Below are 20,942 nucleotides of genomic sequence, written 5' to 3'. Positions count from 1 at the left end.
AGATGTGGCTCAAAGTGTTAGAGTTCTTCCATTTAGAAATCACAAAGATTCTCTGACAGTTTCTGCCTGTAGGTAGGAGTCTGGGGGAGGCATGTCTGAACATCACAGCTATTGTACAGCTGTTTTCCTACCAAGGTAGTCAGCCAGCACTTTCATTTTAGTCTGGTGAGACTTGTGTAAGACTTCTGACCTATAGAACAGTAAGGTAAGAAGTATGAGCTGCTTTATGCCACTAAGATTTTTGGTGATTTGTTACCCGAGCAGTAGAAACTAATATGGGAAAAAAAGGGCTATTCAAATCATATTGGAGGTGTTGGCTCTCAATGTAGAAAAAGTACATTGGATCTCATACTCTGCACAAAAATCACTTTTATGTGGATTAAGTACTAAATATGAAACGATTAAAACTTTTTGATGGAAATGTTTCTGTAGAGAAAAAGTTTAAAAGACAACCTTGTTCAATAAAATATTAAGAGATTCTCAATATTCCTACTATTTAGAAAAATAAAAATGTTAAAAATGAGTTGATACTTAATTCCTGCAGGATTAGTAATTAAAAACCACTCATCATACTAATTGCTGACAGGAATTTGAGATAATAGGAACTCATGTGCTCTTGGTAAGTTTATAAATTGGTACAATCTCCTTGGAGTTTAATTGCCATTATGTAGTAATGTTAAAAATGTGAGAAACCTAGGATCCTGCAATAGTACAACTAGTTAGATCAGCTGGAAAGTTTTTCATATTAGTAAAAAAGGACACCTATAAGAATAATTTGCTTCAGTGGCTTATGAACCTAGATGATTTTTTTATTTTTGGCTTTGACCTCTTCTGTTAAGATGCTCAGATTCTTCTCCATTTAGCCATTGGATGCAGGAACAGGAAAAAAATCTCTGCATGGGGTTATTTTAGGGGCCATCAGTTTGCTCAGACCCTATGAGCCAGAATTCAAGCACATGGCCATACCTCACTTCAAGGAAGCAGGAAATATAAACTATCTGTGTGCCCAGAGGAAGAAGAAGACTGTGTTTTAGTAAATAAGTATCCTATCTCTATCATAAATACAAATAAGCAAAATCAGAGAAAACTAAATACAAATGGACAATACACTTATGAAATTATATTCAGTCTCATACCAGTATTACAAAATTGAAATTGAAGGATGATATTTCCACTTTTGTGCATTGATTGTTGTGATGTTATTTATCTAGGTCCAAGTGATGTTGAAATGGAGCTACAGCCTGCAATTCCATTTCTTATAATCTAACCAAAGGTTGTAGTCTCACAAGGATATTTTTAAGATAACAAACAATTAAAAAAAATTAAAACAAACTTAAATGAAAACTTGATCATTCAGTACACTGTTTAAAATTCATCAATAATTATCAATTACTCTTAGAAAATTTACAATTTTTACTCAGAAGGTACAATTTCTGTCCTTCAAGGCCCTGCAGTCTCTGGTCTTTGCATACCTCATCAGCTCTCTCATACCTTCCCCTCCCCTTTCTTCAGTGTCCCTTGTTCCCATTGACTTTCAGTTTTGGGGGGCACACAAAACTTCTGCTTTTTCTTCTTGAAATGTTCTCCCTCCACAATCCCCATACTTAACACCTACTCACTCTTCATGCCGAACAGCAGTGTTATTCCTTCATAGAAGTTTTCCTTGATACTCCAGTCTAAATGATGCCTCTAAATACAAAAATATATAATGAAAAATTGCAATGATTGTGACAGTATTTTTATTTGATGACTAATCAATGCTTTCTCAGCATTCAAATATAATCCCAGTGGGGCTTTGATCTTATTTCTTTTGTCCACAATCGGATCACTGGATCTAGTCAAATACCTAGTATGTGATAAAAGCTCAATATATGTTTGGATAGGAAAAAAAAAAATCTCCTCCTGGATTTCTCCTTTACTCTTGCACTACTGCTACACTCACAACACTTCTGAGACCAGTTATAGGGTGTGTTTTTCCCTTAGTAAGCATTTTTCTGCAACGCCAGCTGGATGTCCCACAATTTAACTTTATTCTGACATTATCCTCCTGGAGATAGCATCCGATCTCACAGGTGAAGGGCTCAGTCCCATGAGACTTTCCCCCACTTCCAGAAGCCAATCACAAGTGGTAGGTCTTCAGGTCTCCTGCAACTTCTGTTAGATCTGGCTACAAATTGGAAGTTCTCATGATTACCCCCTCATTGTATGTGAACATTTGCTAGAAGAGCTCACAGAATTCCAGGAAACACATACTTACATGTATAGTTTATTATAAAATAAAGGATATTTTAAAGGATACAGATGAACAGCCAGATGAGTGATATATAGAGCAAAGTCTGGAAGAGTCCCAAGTTCAGGAGCTCTGTCCCCATGGATCTGGGGTGCACCACCCTCCCAGTAGGTGTGTTCCCCAACCAAGAAGCTCTCTGAACTCCATGCTTTTGGTATTTTTATGGAGGCTTCATCACATAGGCATGATCAATCTTGAACTCAATCTCCAGCCCCTCTCTTGTTCCTGGAGGATGGGGCGGGGGTGGGGCCAGTAGGGCAGCGAGTTGGAAGCTTCTAATAATGGCTCGATGTTTCTGGTGACCAGCCTCCATCCCAAAGCTATCCAGGAGCTCACCAAGAGTCATCTCATTAGGTCAAAAGACACTCCTGTCACCTAGTAAATGCCAAGGGATTTAGGAACTCTGTGCCAGAAACTGGAGTCAAAGACCAAATATCAGAAAAAAAAGATACTCCTAGTGCTGGCTCTCATCACTTAGGAAATCACAAGGATTTTAGCATCTCTGTGCCAGGAACCAGAGGCAGAGACCAATATGTATTTTTTATATTATTTTAAAATATTTATTGACTGACTAAAATTGTTTCTGTATAAAGCTACACAAAGGAAAAATATGCTTTAATTCACACTATACTGAGAAAAAGGTATCCTCTGAAATCAGACACAGTTGGGCTTGTTTTTCAATTCTGGTCCAATTCTGTGACATTGGTTAACTTATTCATGATTTCTGTGCCTTTATTTCTATGTATGTAAAGTAGATGTAGCTTTCCATGTCATATATAACTATATGTCTACATTATATGTGATTAGTCAGCATAAATATAAAACACATTCAGTAATATTCTTAGCATATTAATTGGAACATATTAATGTTCCAAATATTAGTTCCTGTACTAAATACTTTACTGTAGTTCTGCTTATTTTGTCTGATATTTTCTCACTATACCTAAATTGTCTATTGCACTTGCACAATAAAGATGAATATGGAAAAAGGTAATTTTGTAATGCCACCCAAGTGCATCTGTTTATTTTTGCTGCATATGAAACCACCTTGAAATATAGTGGCTGAAGACAACAATTCTATCATTTGCTCATGATTTGCAGCAGTTAGATTGGGCTCAGCTTCAGCTGAGCACTTCCAGTTGTCTCTTGTGGGTGTCTCCTGTGGCTGTGGTCATCCGTGACTCAACTGTGGCTGGGTGGTCAAATATAGCTACACTAGCTCTTCTGGCAGTTGACATTTGCTCCACCAGACTTTTCAGCCTCCTGTATGAGAGTAAAGATCTTCATTTTGATTTTCGGGAAACATTCCATGAGGGCAAGATCAAAGATGGAAAGCCTAGAAATCCATACTCATTTTGCAGTCTCAAATTGGACAAAACAAGTCACAAATCTGGCCCAGGTTCAAAGAGTGAGGAAATAAGCTCAATTTTCTTGATGGAAGAAACTGTAAAGTTACATTACAAAAGGAAACAGGAACTATTGTGGTTTTCTGTGCAACTCTTTACCAAACCAAGAAACTGTTTTAATTATTGACATACTCTCTGCAGTACTTATAAATCATGCATGCTTTGAAAATAATTGGTTTGACAATAATTTACTTGATATTTATTAAGGTAATGCTAATTATGATAATTTAATTTCTGTGGGAATTTATATAATTCAAGTTATATTTGAGCATAATATGTTAATTATTAATGTGCATCATTTAAAATTATGTGATCAAATTAAAGTCATTCCCAGAACTCTATATTTACGTCCCTCAATTAAAGTACCCATGTAATACATCATTTTGACTGTTACACGGAGTAGTATATAAATCTTGCATTATCTGATTGCAGTGATGTTACTAATGTTCTTGGAACTCTTCAGTCATTCATTAAAGGCTATCTTAAGATGACTTAAGGTAGAAGCTTGCTTCTTCCCTCCTTAAAAGTGGTAACAAAACTGAGGGAAAGCAAGAGCTGAATACTACAGAAGAAGGCACTATCATACTCTCGTTAGGGACTGATACTCATTGACGATGAATCTAAGGCAAATCAGAGAAATGACTCTCCTCTCCTGGTGTATTTGGAATTAGCTAATAGCAAAATGCTTTTCTTTTTACTAATGGATGATAATTTTACAACTTTTATACATTTGAGGACATTGAAAAGAGTTGCAAATACTAGAGACAAAGTTTGCCTCAGGGCATTCCCAGTGGTATTATTTCTCTTTTCTAGAGCAACCCACAAAAAAGTCAACTCCCTTTCTTATAAAATAATAATACCATTGTTTATTCTCCAAAGTTGTCAGTGCTTTTTGTTCTCAGTTGCAAATTTTACTTCATATTCTTCTTCAGTGTGTGTGTGAAGGGGGCAGTTGGTCTCAGATTAGTAAGTAGATAAAGTGGATGGATGGATAGAAAAGTAAGTGAATGGAGGGGTGGATGGAAGATGGACAAATAGATTAGAGAAACCAAGAAAACAATACAGATTACATTATGACACTTTGCATTTAAAAACCATCAAATGACTCCCATTTAGGATTAATTTCATACCTTTTGCTTGATAGACCCTTTCATGAGTTCTGCTTAATGACTTCATCTGCCTCATTTCCCACTACTTCCCAACATGCTCTAGCTTCTAGCCACAATAAAATAACTGCAAGTATCCAAAGGCTTTGTGTATTTCCAGACTATGTCTATAAGTTTTACATAACCAAAACTTCCTCCTCTGTGCCTAGCCCATGCTAGTTGTTAAAAACTCATCTCAAGTGTTACTTCATTTGGTTAGCATTCCCTAGAATTCCTGAGCTAGATGCTCATTGTACATTCGTGTATATACCCTAAGTATACACCCTAGCCCTATCAGGGTATCTAGACCATAGGTCCTCAAGCTTTAATATGAAATCAAAATATCTGGGAGATTATTAAAATGTAGATTGCTGAGCCCTACTTTGGATAGTCTGATTATTTAGGTATAGTAAAGCGCTTCAATACTTTATACTCTCTAGGGAAGACTTATTCAGGTTGATGAACACAATGTAAAAAAATAAAATCTGAACAGCTCTCAATGATGCCAAAGTTATAATGGTTTGGCTTATTTTATCCTCCAACCCAGGATACTCTCTAATTTTCAAGAGCCAACATTCTCATTTGTTTTTTTTTTTAAATGATTTCAGATGTCTCTGGGTTTATGAATAGTTATTGAATATATATTCATTGATTAAAATCAGAAAATGCAGAGAAGGAATAGTGGGCATTTGTTTACTATTTAATTCAATTACACAAAAACTTGAAGACAGTTGTTAGGAGAATCAGTTAAATAATCTCACAGTGATTCCACCCTCATCCTCCTCTTTCCTTCTCCTTCCTCCTCTCCTCCTTCTTCTCTCCTTTTCTCTCCTTTTTTATAAGAATACATTTATACATTTATATCTTTTCTCTGATGACAAACATGTCATAGTTGTTGGACTACATTGTACACTACAGAAAAAAATTAAGTTTAAAAAGAACAAACAATACTAACAAGCACTGATAGACACTATTAATATGGTTACATATTTACCCATATTTTAATATATTAATATGCATACAAATTTTATTTTGTCATACTTTTTTTTACAAATTTATCACTAAAAATTGTGTCAAACACATTTGCAGTGAAAATTCCATTACCCTGAATTAATGTTATCAGAATGCCACTTTAGATCACATTAAGTTAGAAAAATTGAAAAGTTTAAAGCATATTTATTTTCATTTAAAAATAATTCTAAAAAAATAAATAATAAAAATAATTCTGTACTGAATAATGGTTGTTGACAATTTATAAATTCTGACATATGGAAGAAAGTTGTTTAAGCGTTAGTCAACAATGGTCCTTAAGAAAAAACAGTTCTAGTAAAATGATATTTATGTATTTGTTCAACTATATAGACCAAAGTTTTTAATACATTTTAACTGATCAGTTGGATTAAGATAAAACATAGATCTTTATCATACCTAAGAGTTTCTTAATAATACATTGCATGTGTCTAACAAAGTTTACTTAACAAAATCTATAACTTGATGGTTATTTAAATTGTTTTAATTATTCAGATTTTTTATAATACAGCTATGCAAATTGATATTTATCATGTAAATGGGGATTTATGAGTTTGATTTTGAACATAATAAGTATATTCTCACGTTAATCAAGTTGCTTCATTAGGAAATAACACTAGAAGTGGAAATGTTCATCAAATTGTGTATATAAATTACACATTGACGCATATTAATGAAGTACTTTCTAGAATGTTTTTTTAAAAAATTTCTACCAGAAGAAAATGAGAATGCCTATTTCTTCTTATCCTTATTCAGGCTCCCTACTAGTGATATTCTTTTTTAAGTTTGGACACCATTACAGGTGAAATTTATGTTATTATTATTGTACTGATTTTTATTTTATGATTAATCATGATACAAACATCTCTTCACATACATATTTGATAGTTTATTTTTTCTTACGTGAATTATCTGTTCATGCCTTGACCCCATTTTCATTGCAATGACTTTCTCACATTGATTTGTCATAGCTGAGATTTGAAAAGTAGATAAATTCAACAATTAATTTAATGTTTTGGTAAGAATATTACATTTTATTATAATAAGTTTTACTTACTATATTAAAGTAAAAAAAGAAATAATTACTCTAATTCCTCCATCCAGAAGTCACAGTTTCCCTCTTTTTTTTGACCTTTTATGATCTATTTGTTGCTGTTTTGGAAATTCATAATGATGAGTCTTGATGTGTGTGTGTGTGTGTGTGTGTGTGTGTGTGTGTGTGTGTGCTTTCTTTCATTGGACAATTGATGGGTACATTTAGGGTGAAAGCTCATATCCTTTAATTGTGGGAAATTTCTTAAAGCAAGCTTCAATGTTTTTTTCTGTTTTCTATTTCAGAAGATCCTATTAGTCATATATCAGAATTTATGAATTAGTAATCTAATTTCCTTATGTTTTCTATTTTTTTTGTTTTCTAATCTACATTCCCAGATAATTCTTCAACCTAATTTCTAATTAATCTATATTTAAATGATATACTATTTTCTTATTTATAAGATCTCTTTTTCTTTTTATGTCTATTTCTATCCCCTCTCCCTCACTCTTCATCAACTCCGTTCTTTGAAGCATGTATGTAACATTTTTTCATCTCTCTTAGGATACAAATGAGTAGTTCATTTTTTTAACTTATTTTTTTTTAATTTTTAGTTTAATTTAATTTAATTTTTATTTATTTATTTTTGGTTGCATTGGGTCTCTGCTGCTGCTTGCGGGCTTTCTCTAGTTGAGTCAAGTGGGGGCTACTCTGTTACGGTGTGTGGTCTTCTCACTGCAGTGGCTTCTCTTGTGGAGCACGGGCTCTAGGCGCGCGGGCTTCAGTAGTTGCAGCATGTGGGCTCAGTAGTTGTGGCTTGTGGGCTCTAGAGCACAGGCTCAGGAATTGTGGCACACAGGCTTAGTTGCTCCACGGCATGTGGGATCTTCCCAGACCAGGGCTCGAACCCATGTTCCCTGCATTGGCAGGCATATTCTTAACGACTGCACCACCAAGGAAGTCCACACATGAGTAGTTTTAATATTAATTTTGTTTACTTCCTGTATTTTTCTTCTAGTTTCTCTAAGCCATATTTTGGTGTCTTTCTTTCTCTTTTTTACTTTTTTTGTTTTCTCTGTTACCCTAACTTAATGTTTAAAGTTTTTCTACAATGTATCATAATTCTTAATTCTCCAAATATAAAAATGTGCAGGAAACTCCGAAGCTGATTGGTGGGAGCTTCTGGTGGGAATAGGAATTGATTTTGGAGGAATTTTCTGTAGATCAGGAATGACCTGGTGGCTTTACAAGGACAGCAAATGTCAGCATCTGGATATTCCACTCTACTCTCTTTGGCCAAGCTTTCCTCCAGGAAACATTTTTTGGACTATTGACTGGGGACGGAATAAAGGGGAGGTGGAAGACCATGGGATAACGGCTACAAAGGTGATTGAACAAGCCCTCCTGGCAGCGTTCTGGGAGCTAATGGATTGAGATTTAAGGAAAGTCTCAGTTTAATTTTCAAGCATCTCATCACACCTTTTCTCAGGCCCAGAGATAATATGTATGTTTCAGGTTTTCAGAGAATAAATCTGCCTAGGTAGGGAAGGAGAACGGGGATTCTAAATAATCCTTATAAACACTTTTAATAAATCATTTGCTATTAACCTCATTTCTTAATTGTGCCTTTTGAGGTACTTAATCCCTACAATTTCTGAGTCTGTACTGTATCCTGAATGTTAAACAGCTTACTTCTAACTTTGTATCCTTCTTTATAGTAGATATCAAAGCATCTGATTTATTCATTTCATGACTGTCCATTTACATTTTCCTAAAATTAGCAGACATTATATGTCTACTTTTTTCTTCTTTCCCCTTCTGTATATCATTGGGAGCTTACATCTTATTGTTTCCTTATTTTCAGAAGGCAGGATAGTGTGTAGACAACTGTGCTCAATCCATATTGTTTGTTCAAGACTATAATCCACTCCATTTAGTTCAGCACTTGTTTTTCTTTTTTGTTCTTTCTTTCTTTGCTTTTCCTTTTTTCCTTTTGTGGGTAGATAGGCCCATGCACATAGTTCCAGATGTTAAATATTTGGCATGGTTCAACAGCTCATAGTCCTCGGTTTAAATGGAATCTTACTACTATTATAATTATTGTTGACTTTTGTTTATGAAATTCAATTGTGGGGTTTTTTGAGCTATGCAAAATTTAAACCCTGGTAAATACTTAAATATAAGTATATACATTGAAATATTTAATATATAAAATATCAAGATAATAATTTATTCATAAAATGAAAATATATTTATACCAATAACACAGTAAAAAGTTAGGAAGTTTGTTTCAAACTTCTTTTAAAAATTCTATGTAACATTTTATAAGACTTGCATTTTTCCTTAGCGACTATAATTTTCACATATTTACTGAGTCTCTGAATACTCCTCTGTCCCTATATTTTGGTGCCTAATTATTTAAATTGTTTAAAATTATTAGGAGACAAAATAATTTTTGCCCAATAAATATGGTTGTAGTTAAATTTTCTTATTAAATAAGTGGAGGAAAAAACTAAAATGTGTGTAAGTACATTATCTTTATGGTAATATTTATAATTTATAAAATGACTATAAATATAAACATAGAAATATAGATTTATTTTCTTATATGTTTACATAAAGAACGTAAAGTTACTTGCCTTTCTTGTTTTAGGTAATTACCTGAATAGAATTTCTAACATTCTTTTTTCTAATCTTGTATTTATGAATTAATTTTTAAAAATATTTTTGTATTTTACATATTCTACCTTTCTGCAGTGACCTACAATAAATTAACATATCCTGAAAATATTAGAAAAATACAAGGTATTAACAGTCTAATACAATATTATCATTTTTTTTCTTTTCACTATTATCTTTTTAAAGTGAAAACTAAACCCATAACCTCTCTAAATTATATTTGAAAATATTCCCCTGTTTGGACATTAACTGATAAGTTTGCTTTTTAAAAATGTCAGTATATCATTAAAGTAGCTATTTAGCTGCTAATAGGAACTTACCATTGTGGTAGCTTATCACAAATAGTGTTGGTCCTACAACTTTTCCATGCAGGTCACTTACATACATGTAAGTGATCATCTAAAATAAAATGAAAATGACAATATTTAAGTAAAATAGATTCAGAGATGGGACATTGTTTACAAAGCTTGCAGGTGGTTTATGATGTCACTTTCTATGACCTTAACTTCCATATATGTGTTTGTAATAATATTTCAGAATTTAATTTTGCCCTAACTTATCTCATAAGTACATTTTCAATATGTTTAAAATGTGATTTTTAATGAAATGTAATTCTAAATTTTAAAGAATTTAAATTTAATGAAAATAAAAAGCAAACCACAAGAAGAGAGATTTAGCATTCTCTTATCCAGACATCCATCAAGAGCTAGAACAGCAGATTATTTAATAATTAATAATAATTATTAATAACATCAATATTATTATAATATATTATAAGTGTTATTTAATATTTAATCATTAATAATAATTATTATTAAGCTGCAGAAAGTGTAGTGCAAAGATATGTCCTCAGATGTTCTTAGCAGCACTAATTATAATATCTAAAAATTAGAAATGACCCATATGCCCAGCACTTGATGGATAGGTAAATAAATGTGGTATATCCAGACAATGTTATATTGATTGGCCATGTTATAGGATGAATTGTGTCCTGCCAAATTTAATATGTTGCAGTCCTAACCCCTATTACCTTAGAATTTTGACTGCATTTGGAGATAAGGTCTTTAAAGTGATATTTCATTTAAGATGAGGTCATTAATGTGAGGCTTAATCCATTGTGACCAGTGTCCTTACAAGAAGAGAATATTTGAACACAAAGTGTAAAGAAGGAAGACCATGTGAAGACACAGGGAAGAGATGGCCATCTGCAAGCTAAGGAGAGAGGACACAGGAGAAACCAATTCTGCTGACACCTTGACCTCTGACTTCTAACTTTCAGAATTATGAGAAAATACATTTCTGTTGTTCAAGTCACCCAGTCTATGGATGTCATAGCAGCTCTAGCACACTAACACAGGCTATAAAAAAACAAGTACTGATACATGCCACAACATGGATGAAGCTTGACAACATTATGCTAAGTGAAAAAAGTCAGACATGAAAGATTTTATTTATATGAAATATGGAGAATAGGCAAATTCGTAAAGATGAAAGTAGATTAGTATTGGTCATTTGCTGGATAAAGGGGGGAATCAAAACTGACTACTAATTAATATAAAATTTCTTTCCATGGTGAATAAAATATTCTGGAGTTAGAGAGCTGGGACGTATGCACAAATTTGTGTATATGCAAAAACTTTGAATTATATACTTTAAAATGGTGAATTTTATTTTTTTTATGGTATGAGAACTATATCTTAATAAAGCTGATATAGAAAGATAAATTTTAAAATTAAAAAATATTGTGTACATACACATATATTCATATATATTTATATATATACACACATATATAATTTCTTTATACTTTCACAGTTTTTTGGCAAATTAAAAAGCCATATGGCTTGTGTCCCATTTGTGTGTCTGAGGTTTAGCTTCGTATCCTGAGGTAAAAGTACATATTATCCAGGTCTTTAGGTAGCCTTTCTGAGGCAAAAACTTTGTGGTCATTGTAGGTCACTCATCTTCCTTCCTCTTTGATGTGGCAATCATAATGGCCACTCATTGTAGATGTTCCCATGTGACTGATGAACACATAATTCATACACTGAATATCAAGCTGGTTCTACCACAAGCAAGTCAGTTAACTTAGCAGTTGCCACTTCCTCATATGAATACCAAGCTGTGTATATACAGAGAGAGAGAGAGAGACACCAGGAGAGACCAGGCTTTCATCTGTATATGGAGTCTATCTTGTACAGACTTCACAGAGATCTCATTCTATTTATCACCAGTTCCTAGCTCTTCAAACTCTTGCTCTCTCATGGATCCTTCAAACTTGTGTTCAAACCCTGCTCAAGGCTCATAGAAGAAACTTCTACAACTCTAAAAACCTCTCTAGATGTAAAAGAATTGTTCTTCCCTTTCCAGTCTAAATTTTGGAGGAATCTAAATCCACTGAATCACTTTTTAATGCTTCTCAATTTACTGTTATTGGATTTCAGTCTTCATCTTCATTCACTCCCCTGAAACTTCCCTCTCCAAGACCAACTTCAATGTTATGGGATTCCAAAATCCAGGCCTCTATTGTTAATTTCTTTCTGACATGTTTATTTGTATGTTCTACTTTTAAAACATCTAATTATTATTAATCCACCCTGATTTTTCTCCAGAGTCCCATCTTCATATAAATGAATATAACCAGATTATCTACTTTACCCAAGCCAGAAAGATGACATTTTGGAGCACTTTCTGTTGCTCACCATCCCTGCAACCACTTAATTTATAAATTCTGTAAATTCAATATTTCTTACTAATCTTTCAATTTTTTGGCCCATACCACTTCCATTGTCCTTGTTTACCATAAGTTTGCCTGGGTTTGCCTGGGTCTCTTACCTACTACCTCTGTTTTCACCGTACTGTCCCGCCACTCTACGTGTACAATGTGATTTATAGGCCAAATTTGATCATGAACCTTTATTATTTAAAGAACTACAAAGAATCCCTACTATATATTTTCAGGATAAAATCTAAGCACACTGTGTTGGCTTTCAAATTTCTGTATTTAATTGACCACTACCTCTTCAGTGTCATCTCTTATAACGGCTCCCTTTCCCTTCATTCTCCAGACAAACTGAATTACTTATAGTTTCCCCAATGTACATACTTCTCTTCCTCATGTCTAGGCCTTCAAATATTATATGCAGTCTTCTTCAAGTGGTCCAAAAATGGTCCTCGCTTGACTTATCATCTAGTTAAATACTGCTTCTAACTCAGAAATTAATTTATAAATTATTTCTACTAGATAGAAATATCTTTTTAAATCTAAAAGCAAAAAGTATCTTTTTTACTCTGAAAGAACATTAGATTTCCCTCTTTCATTGACCAAACCATGCTTTAATATAACTGTCCATTACATTGCTAGTGTGAACCCTACAGTACAACTGTTTAAGAATATATGGGATGGTTGCTCATTGCTACATACAAGTGCCTGTACAATCCAATAATTTTATAAATATTTATAGAATGGCTATATAACATAAATGAAATTTTTCTCTCAGGAAATTTCTCTCTGGTCACTTAATGTAACACAGATTTATGTTTTTCCTCTGCCTGGGATGTTTGCTTTTCAAAAAATTAAATAATAGATTCAAGTTTTCAAATGTGAGACATCAGAAAGACTAAAGAAAATCCTAAATTTCTAAAAATGAGTTTCACTTAGGTGGTTTATTCTTACATTTATGTATTAAGTCTGTCTAGCTGGTAATAATATTTTGTTGAATAAAATTCCATTGAAGTAACAGTATTTGCCCAAGTTTGGTGCATTAAAATATAGCTGATGGATAGGTAGGTAGACAGATAGATGTGGTGATTATATCTGTGTATTATGTCCCATAATACCCTTTTTAATTTAAAATCTTTTGATTTGAGGGTTCTTTTTTCATTTGAATGTTTAATACATTCAAAAGTTTATTTATAGTTAATATTAGATAAATAGCAATAAAATGAGCACAGGTGAATCCACACACAGAAAAATTTCAAGATTTGAAGCCATCTGTGTGCTCGTCATGCTCTCCTGTCCATGTGCTAACAGTTTTGCTAAATTTTATGTAAATATTCAATTGTTTTTTGAAATATGCCATATAAGTATGTAATTTTAAACAATATACTCTTGAGCTTTGTATGCCTTTTAATGTTATTTAAATGGAATTTTATATATAAGTGTGTAATGAATAGACCAAAAATTACTTTCCATTCTCTTGTTGGACATTTAGGTTGATTCCAATTTTTTGCTATAATAAACATTGCCGTTGTGAATTTGTTAAACTGTCTTCAGATTCATTTGTGCAAGGGTTTCTCTTGGGTTGATGTTTAGCAGTGGAATTACTTATGCAAATTCTAGATTTACAAAATATTTTAATCATTTTTCAATATAAAATGATAAATTATTTTCCAATGGGTTTATAAAATTTACATATTCTCTAGCAATATATGAGATTCCCACTGCTTCAGTCCTTGAAGTTAGGTCTTCAATCTACAATTGCTTCAGTCTCTGAAGTTATCAGAACTTAAATATTTTGCTCTACTCTACCATGCAATTTATTGGTTTTTAATTTCCATGTTCCACATTGCTGATGTTCTTAGTATTACACCAGAAGATTGCTGGCTATTCAGACTTTCTGTTCACAAAAATGACTGCCTAAGAATTTTGCTTATTTTTTTCTATTTGATTGGTTATCATGATATTATTATTTAGTAGGCATTCTTTATATATTTTGGGATCAAAACCTTTACCAGTGTAATATATATTGTCTCCTAGTTGGCACCTATCTTTTTGCTTTCTTTATACGAATTCTAATAAATTGAATTCTTAGTGAAACGTGCCAATCTTTTATTTTAAGGCTTATTTTTTGTGTGTCTTTTAGGGTTTTTTTTTTTTCTATTTTTGTGTCTTTTCGAGTTTCCTTTGTTTGCCCTTTCTCAGGTTTTTTTTTCCTCAGGTCATAAATGTATAACCTATAATGTTTTATAATTTTGCTTTCTTTACTTAAGTTAATGTACTTAGAATTGGCTTCTGTGTGTGAGGTGAAATAGTGTTAGATTATATTTTTACATGGATAACAAATTATTCTAGGATCATTCAGTGAATAGTCTTTTCCAAGTTCCATTACTTCTACTGATCAAAGATTGGTGGTAACTTAACAAGTTCGAGGAAGTTTTTTAGCATTACAGTTTTGTATGACAAGGAAGATTGAAATAGAAGGCTAAGAAATTATCCAGCAAGTTTTCTTTTCTTTGACAGTTTATATAATGTATTTTAAATGAAAAATAAAACCTCTCCATTAAATACTTCCTATCTGTGCCCATGTCACATTGTTCCATTTAATTATACTATATAGGTAGAATCCATTTTATACAATAGTGTTTAAAACATTAATATAAAAGTGTATGAGTGATTATTCAATATGACATTTGTATCTTAATTGGTGAGTGTTTGCATATAATTTTCTATTTAACTTTTAAGTGGAAGATTAATCAAGCTCTATATCATATGATTTTTAATAATTTTGCTAACTTTATATGTACCAGGTTTTATTTTAAAAAAATACTGTGCCATTCCTCTTTGTAAAAATACTGTACTAATACTCTTTGCATTTTAATCTGACATACAAAATTTTAAAAACATTTTGTTTTTTATTTATTTTAAGCTATAATTTCAGTCTGTGGTAAACTAGATTGTGTTTCAGCCACTTAGGGACATTTACACAAGTTTTTATTCACAATTTGTTTTAATATTAATTCTTATCATGTCAAAAAGAGACATTGAAGAGAAAATGGTTTCAACTAAACAACTCAGATGATTTAGAAATACTTTTATCTTATACCTTTCATCCAAACTTCTTGATTCAGACAGAAAGGGATTCTTAAGTGTATTCTTTTATGCTTTCTTAAAATAAGAGCTTTACCTTATATTATCTTAACATTGTGAATATAAAGATTTCCAAAGGTAAAATCTCTACATATATTATAAACAGACAGTATATTTATCTTTGAAAATCACTTCTGCATGATATTTTCTAGTGCCTCCTTTAAATTAAAGAAAGGCAGTGATTTTTTATTTCTATTTTGTAACATGTATTAGGTAAATAAATGAAATATTTTAAATATATTTTCTCTGTATTTAAATACATGTCTACTTTTCTGTGAAAGTTCTTTTAAAACTGTTAAACAGGAATGGAATATTATTTTGTAGTAAAATTTGCATCTAGGAAAGGAAGGAAAACAAAAATCATAAAAAGCAATTCAAGAATATTAGCCATAAAAAGAAATGAAATTGAGTTATTTGCAGGGAGGTGGATGGACCTTGAGTCTGTCATACAGAGTGAAGTAAGTCAGAAAGAGAAAAACAAATACCGTATGCTAACACATATATATGGACTCTAAAAAAATATATATGGTTCTGATGAACCTAGCCACAGGACAGGAATAAAGACACAGACATAGAGAATGGACTTGAGGACACGGGGTGGGTGGGGAGAAGGGGAAGCTGGGACGGAGTGAGAGACTAGCATTGACATATATACACTACCAAATGTAAAATAGATAGCTAATGGGAAGCAGCTGCATAGCACAGGGAGATCAGCTCTGTGCCTTGTGACCACTTAGAGAGGTGGGATAGGGAGGGTGGCAGGGAGACTCAAGATGGAGGGGATATGGGGATATATGTATACATATAGCTGACTCACTTTGTTATACAGCGGAAAGTAACACAACATTGTAAAGCAATTATACTCCAATAAAGATGTAAAAAAAGAAAACCAATTTGACATTCTTTTTTTTTAATGATTTAAATCATCTTGAGAAGTTAATGATGCAGTAAGGATGACATCAAATTTAAAAAGGAAAGAAGTCTTTAAGTAGAATCTGCTTCTCATTTCATGATATTTTGTGTTACATGGATTATTGAAGCTTTCCTCATTCAGTCAGGGCATCATTCATCCTCCATTTAGCAGGGTCTGCATGCAAAGTGGCCAGCAAAGAAGGAGGTATAACCCCCTTCTGCTGAATCCAGATGTCAGTGGAAGCTCTTCACCTCTGCACTTCTACCATAGCCCACTGAAAGAAACCTTATACTTGCTTATTAAAGCATCCTTCTCTGTATAGAGTGAAAATGTTTATCATTTAATGTGATGTGTGTGGAGGGGAAGTGGGATTCATATTAGTTAATCGCTAATGAGAACAATATTTTTCTTTGAATCTTGAGGTCTTCATCCATTTTACAGGTTTGCCTGCAACTTTTAAAAATTTATTTCTTTTAATTTAATTTAATTTTTTATTGGAGTATAGTTGCTTTACAGTATTGTGTTAGTTTATACTGTACAGTAAAGTGAATCAGCTATATGTATACATATATCTCCTCTTTTTTGGATTTCCTTCTCATTTAGGTCACCACAGAGCACTGAGTAGAGTTCTCTGTGCTATACAGTAGGTTCTCATTAGTTATCTATTTTATACATAGTATCAATAGTGTATATATGTCAATCCCAATCTCCCAATTCACCCCCCCTCCTTTCCCCCTTGGTATCCATACTTCTGTTCTCTATATCTGTGCCTGCAACTTTTAGCTTGTCCTAACCCTGTCTTCTGAATTTCCTTATTCTAGTCTATTTCCTTAATCCTTCCTTGCTATTCTTTCACCTCTCCCTCATTTTCTTCCACTAGAAACAAGACCATGTTTCTTTCACCTAAAAATACCCTCTCATGAAATTGGCTTCCACCAGATTCAGACTGTCATTTTACTACCAACTATATCCAGCAGGCTTCTGTCAAACAGAAATGCATACCTTTGCCATACATAATGTACATTTCTTAAAAAAAAAATGTGTGTTTCTTAGGCTGTTTTGTCTGCTTCCCTATTGACATTCCAGGTCTGCCAGAACAAGGGAAATTCTTTATGTAATCAGACTCTGGGCATTACCTTTCAATATATGTGCATGTGTGTTTATCTGTATCTGTGTAATGTATGTCAATGTTTAATCATTTGGATGTTAACTAAATGCTGTATTTCTCCAAGGAATACCTGTTATAGATGTTAATTATAGATAAAAGAGCAGTACTATACTGAGAAAAGTGTCATCTTTGTTGATTTAAAATCTCATCATTGTGATTTCTGAGAACAGCTTACCATTTATTCCTGATTACTTTGAAATGGAGAAACTGTTAAATCTGTATAATTAAATGTTTCAGGTTAATTTGACTGTAAGTTATTCAATAGTAAATTTTAGCCACGTATCCTCAGTTTTGATTGTTTTAAGCACATGCCACTGAATTGTAGAGTGACTGAATTGGAATAGGGGAGGCCCCTGCATATAAAAAGCCAACATTTTCTGTAATTTTCACTCTAAGCTGAAATTATGAAATTGTATAATTTAAAAGTTATGATTTCATTTTTACTGATGCTCTCTATAGAATTTATGCAGACACAGAGAAGAAGTAAGAAAAAACAATTCTGTTAAGTCTTCAAACATATCTTGGGAACTTGGGAAAACTGTTAGCCAACAACTTAGCTGAGTCATGAGCTGAGGTGATTTCAGATGTGAGCTTCCATTGCATCTCCTGGGCCTGAAGTGAGATATTCATCTTAGGGAGCTGAAAGGACCTTTGGGAATTAAAGACAGGATTGCGAATATCTAGTCACCTTTTTGGGAAGGAAGAGTTTGTATTAATACAGCATGTTCATCTACTCACAACTTTAGAATGTCAGAGCTTGTGTAAGGTATTTATGGTCTAGGAAATTCTGGAAGAGTGAAGAATGACTTAAAATGTTTATAAATGGAAGGATTTACTTTTCATTATTCTTATTATATTGTATCCATTTATTCATTCAACATATATGTACTGAAAAACTGCTGTATGTTTAATTCTATCAGAAGAGTGAAAACGGTAATCAAGACAGTATGGTACTGGCACAAAAACAGAAATATAGATCAATGGAACAGGATAAAAAGCCCAGAGATAAACCCATGCACATATGGTCACCTTATCGTTGATAAAGGAGGCAAGAATATACAGTGGAGAAAAGACAGCCTCTTCAATAAGTGGTGCTGGGAAAACTGGACAGGTACATGTAAAAGTATGAAAATAGAACACTCCCTAGCACCATACACAAAAATAAACTCAAAATGGATTAAAGACCTAAATGTAAGGCCAGAGACTATCAGACTCTTAGAGGAAAACATAGAACACTCTATGACATAAATCACAGCAAAATCCTTTTTGACCCACCTCCTAGGGAAATGGAAATAAAAACAAAAATAAACAAATGGGACCTAATGAAACCTCAAAGCTTTTGCACAGCAAAGGAAACCATAAACAAGACCAAAAGACAACCCTCAGAATGGGAGAAAATATTTGCAAATGAAGCAACTGACGAAGAATTAATCTCCAAAATTTACAAGCAGCTCATGCAGCTCAATAACAAAAAAAAACAACCCAATCCAAAAATGGGCAGAAGACCTAAACAGACATTTCTCCAAAGAAGATATACAGATTGCCAACAAACACAAGAAAGAATGCTCAACATCATTAATCATTAGAGAAATGCAAATCAAAACTACAATGAGATATCATCTCACACCAGTCAGAATGTCCATCATCAAAACATCTAGAAACAATAAATGCTGGAGACGGTGTGGAGAAAAGGGAACGCTCTTGCACTTTTGGTGGGAATGTAAATTGATACAGCCACTACGGAGAACAGTATGGAGGTTCCTTAAAAAACTACAAATAGAACTACCATACGACACAGCAATCCCACTACTGGGCATATACCTTGAGAAAACCGTAATTCAAAAAGAGTCATGTACCAAAATGTTCATTGCAGCTCTATTTACAATAGCCAGGACATGGAAACAACCTAAGTGTCCATCGACAGATGAATGGATAAAGAAGATGTGGCACATATATACAATGGAATATTACTCAGCCATAAAAAGAAATGAAATTGTTATTTGTAGTGAGGTGGATGGACCAAGAGACTGTCATGCAGAGTGAAGTTAAGTCAGAAAGAGAAAAACAAATATCGTATGTTAACACATATATATGGAATCTAAGAAAAAAAAATGTCATGAAGAACCTAGGGGTAAGACGGGAATAAAGACACAGACCTACTAGAGCATGGACTTGAGGTTATGGGCAGGGGGAAGGGTAAGCTGTGACAAAGTGAGAGAGTGGCATGGACATATATACACTACTGAACATAAAATAGATAGCTAGTGGGAAGCAGCCGCATAGCACAGGGAGATCAGCTAGGTGGTTTGTGACCACCTAGAGGGGTGGGATAGGGAGGGAGATGCAAGAGGGAAGAGATATGGGAACATATGTATATGTATAACTGATTCACTTTGTTATAAAGCAGAAACTAACACACCATTGTAAAGCAATTATACTCCAATAAAGATGTTAAAAAAAAAAGAAGAGTGAATAAGAGTAACAGTATGTATATGCTCTCAAGAAACTTTGAACTTTAGAATAAATGTCATAAAGCATGCTATAGCAGACATCTGTACAGGCTATGGAATAAATGAAAGTGTTTCAGTTGTGCTTGGGAAAACTGAGGGAAATCTTCATAGAGTAAATGATGCTTGACCTGGGTTCTAAGATGTTAGTGGGTCACTGCCAAGAGGAACTGAATGTCGGGCCAGGGTCTAGTGAGGGAACAAATACATGGATGAACAACACAGTATGGCGCATTTGAGAACTGCCTGGATAGGCTGAGAGACATAAGGTGGTTGAGATAAAAATAAGTAGATTATGATGTAAACTCCATTTCTTGACTGAGAAACAAAGAACTATTTAAACACAGGCACAGAAGAACTAGTTTTGAATTTTAGAAAGATCAGACAAGTAGGCAGGAATAAGGATAGTTAATTTTGATTTAGATATGGGAAGTTAAATTAAGAGATGATTTAATGTAGTCTAGACAAGAAATAATCATGCTGAAATACTGTGGATTGAGGGAACGGTGCATTTATGAATGAGATCAGGAAATCTGAATATTGAATCATCATTATTGAGTAGATGGGGGAGTGATAGAGATGTGTCTTGGACAATACTTATAATTTTGTTGTCTGTGAGGTGATGGAACTTATTTTTTAAATTAGAAAACATAACCAAAAGTGTAAGTTTAGAGTGAAAGTGAGTACCTCCTTAAATTTTGTGTGCTAGGCGCCTCACTTTCTTTACTCTGTTAACCACACTGATAATACATTGGTCCCTCAGATCTTGTTTACTTTGGGCACATGTGGAGTTTTGATAGGCCTCATAGAGATGCTTAATGAGCTGGGTTCTTTCTATGAGATGTACAATTTGTAGGTAGTTGAATTTTGAAATTAATACCTTATTTATTAAAATTCAAAAGC

This window comes from Delphinus delphis, chromosome 3 (assembly GCF_949987515.2).
Source record: "Delphinus delphis chromosome 3, mDelDel1.2, whole genome shotgun sequence".
Classification (NCBI taxonomy): Eukaryota; Metazoa; Chordata; class Mammalia; order Artiodactyla; family Delphinidae; genus Delphinus; species Delphinus delphis.
The sequence above is the reverse complement of the archived record's forward strand: the minus strand, read 5'-3'. Positions refer to the sequence as shown.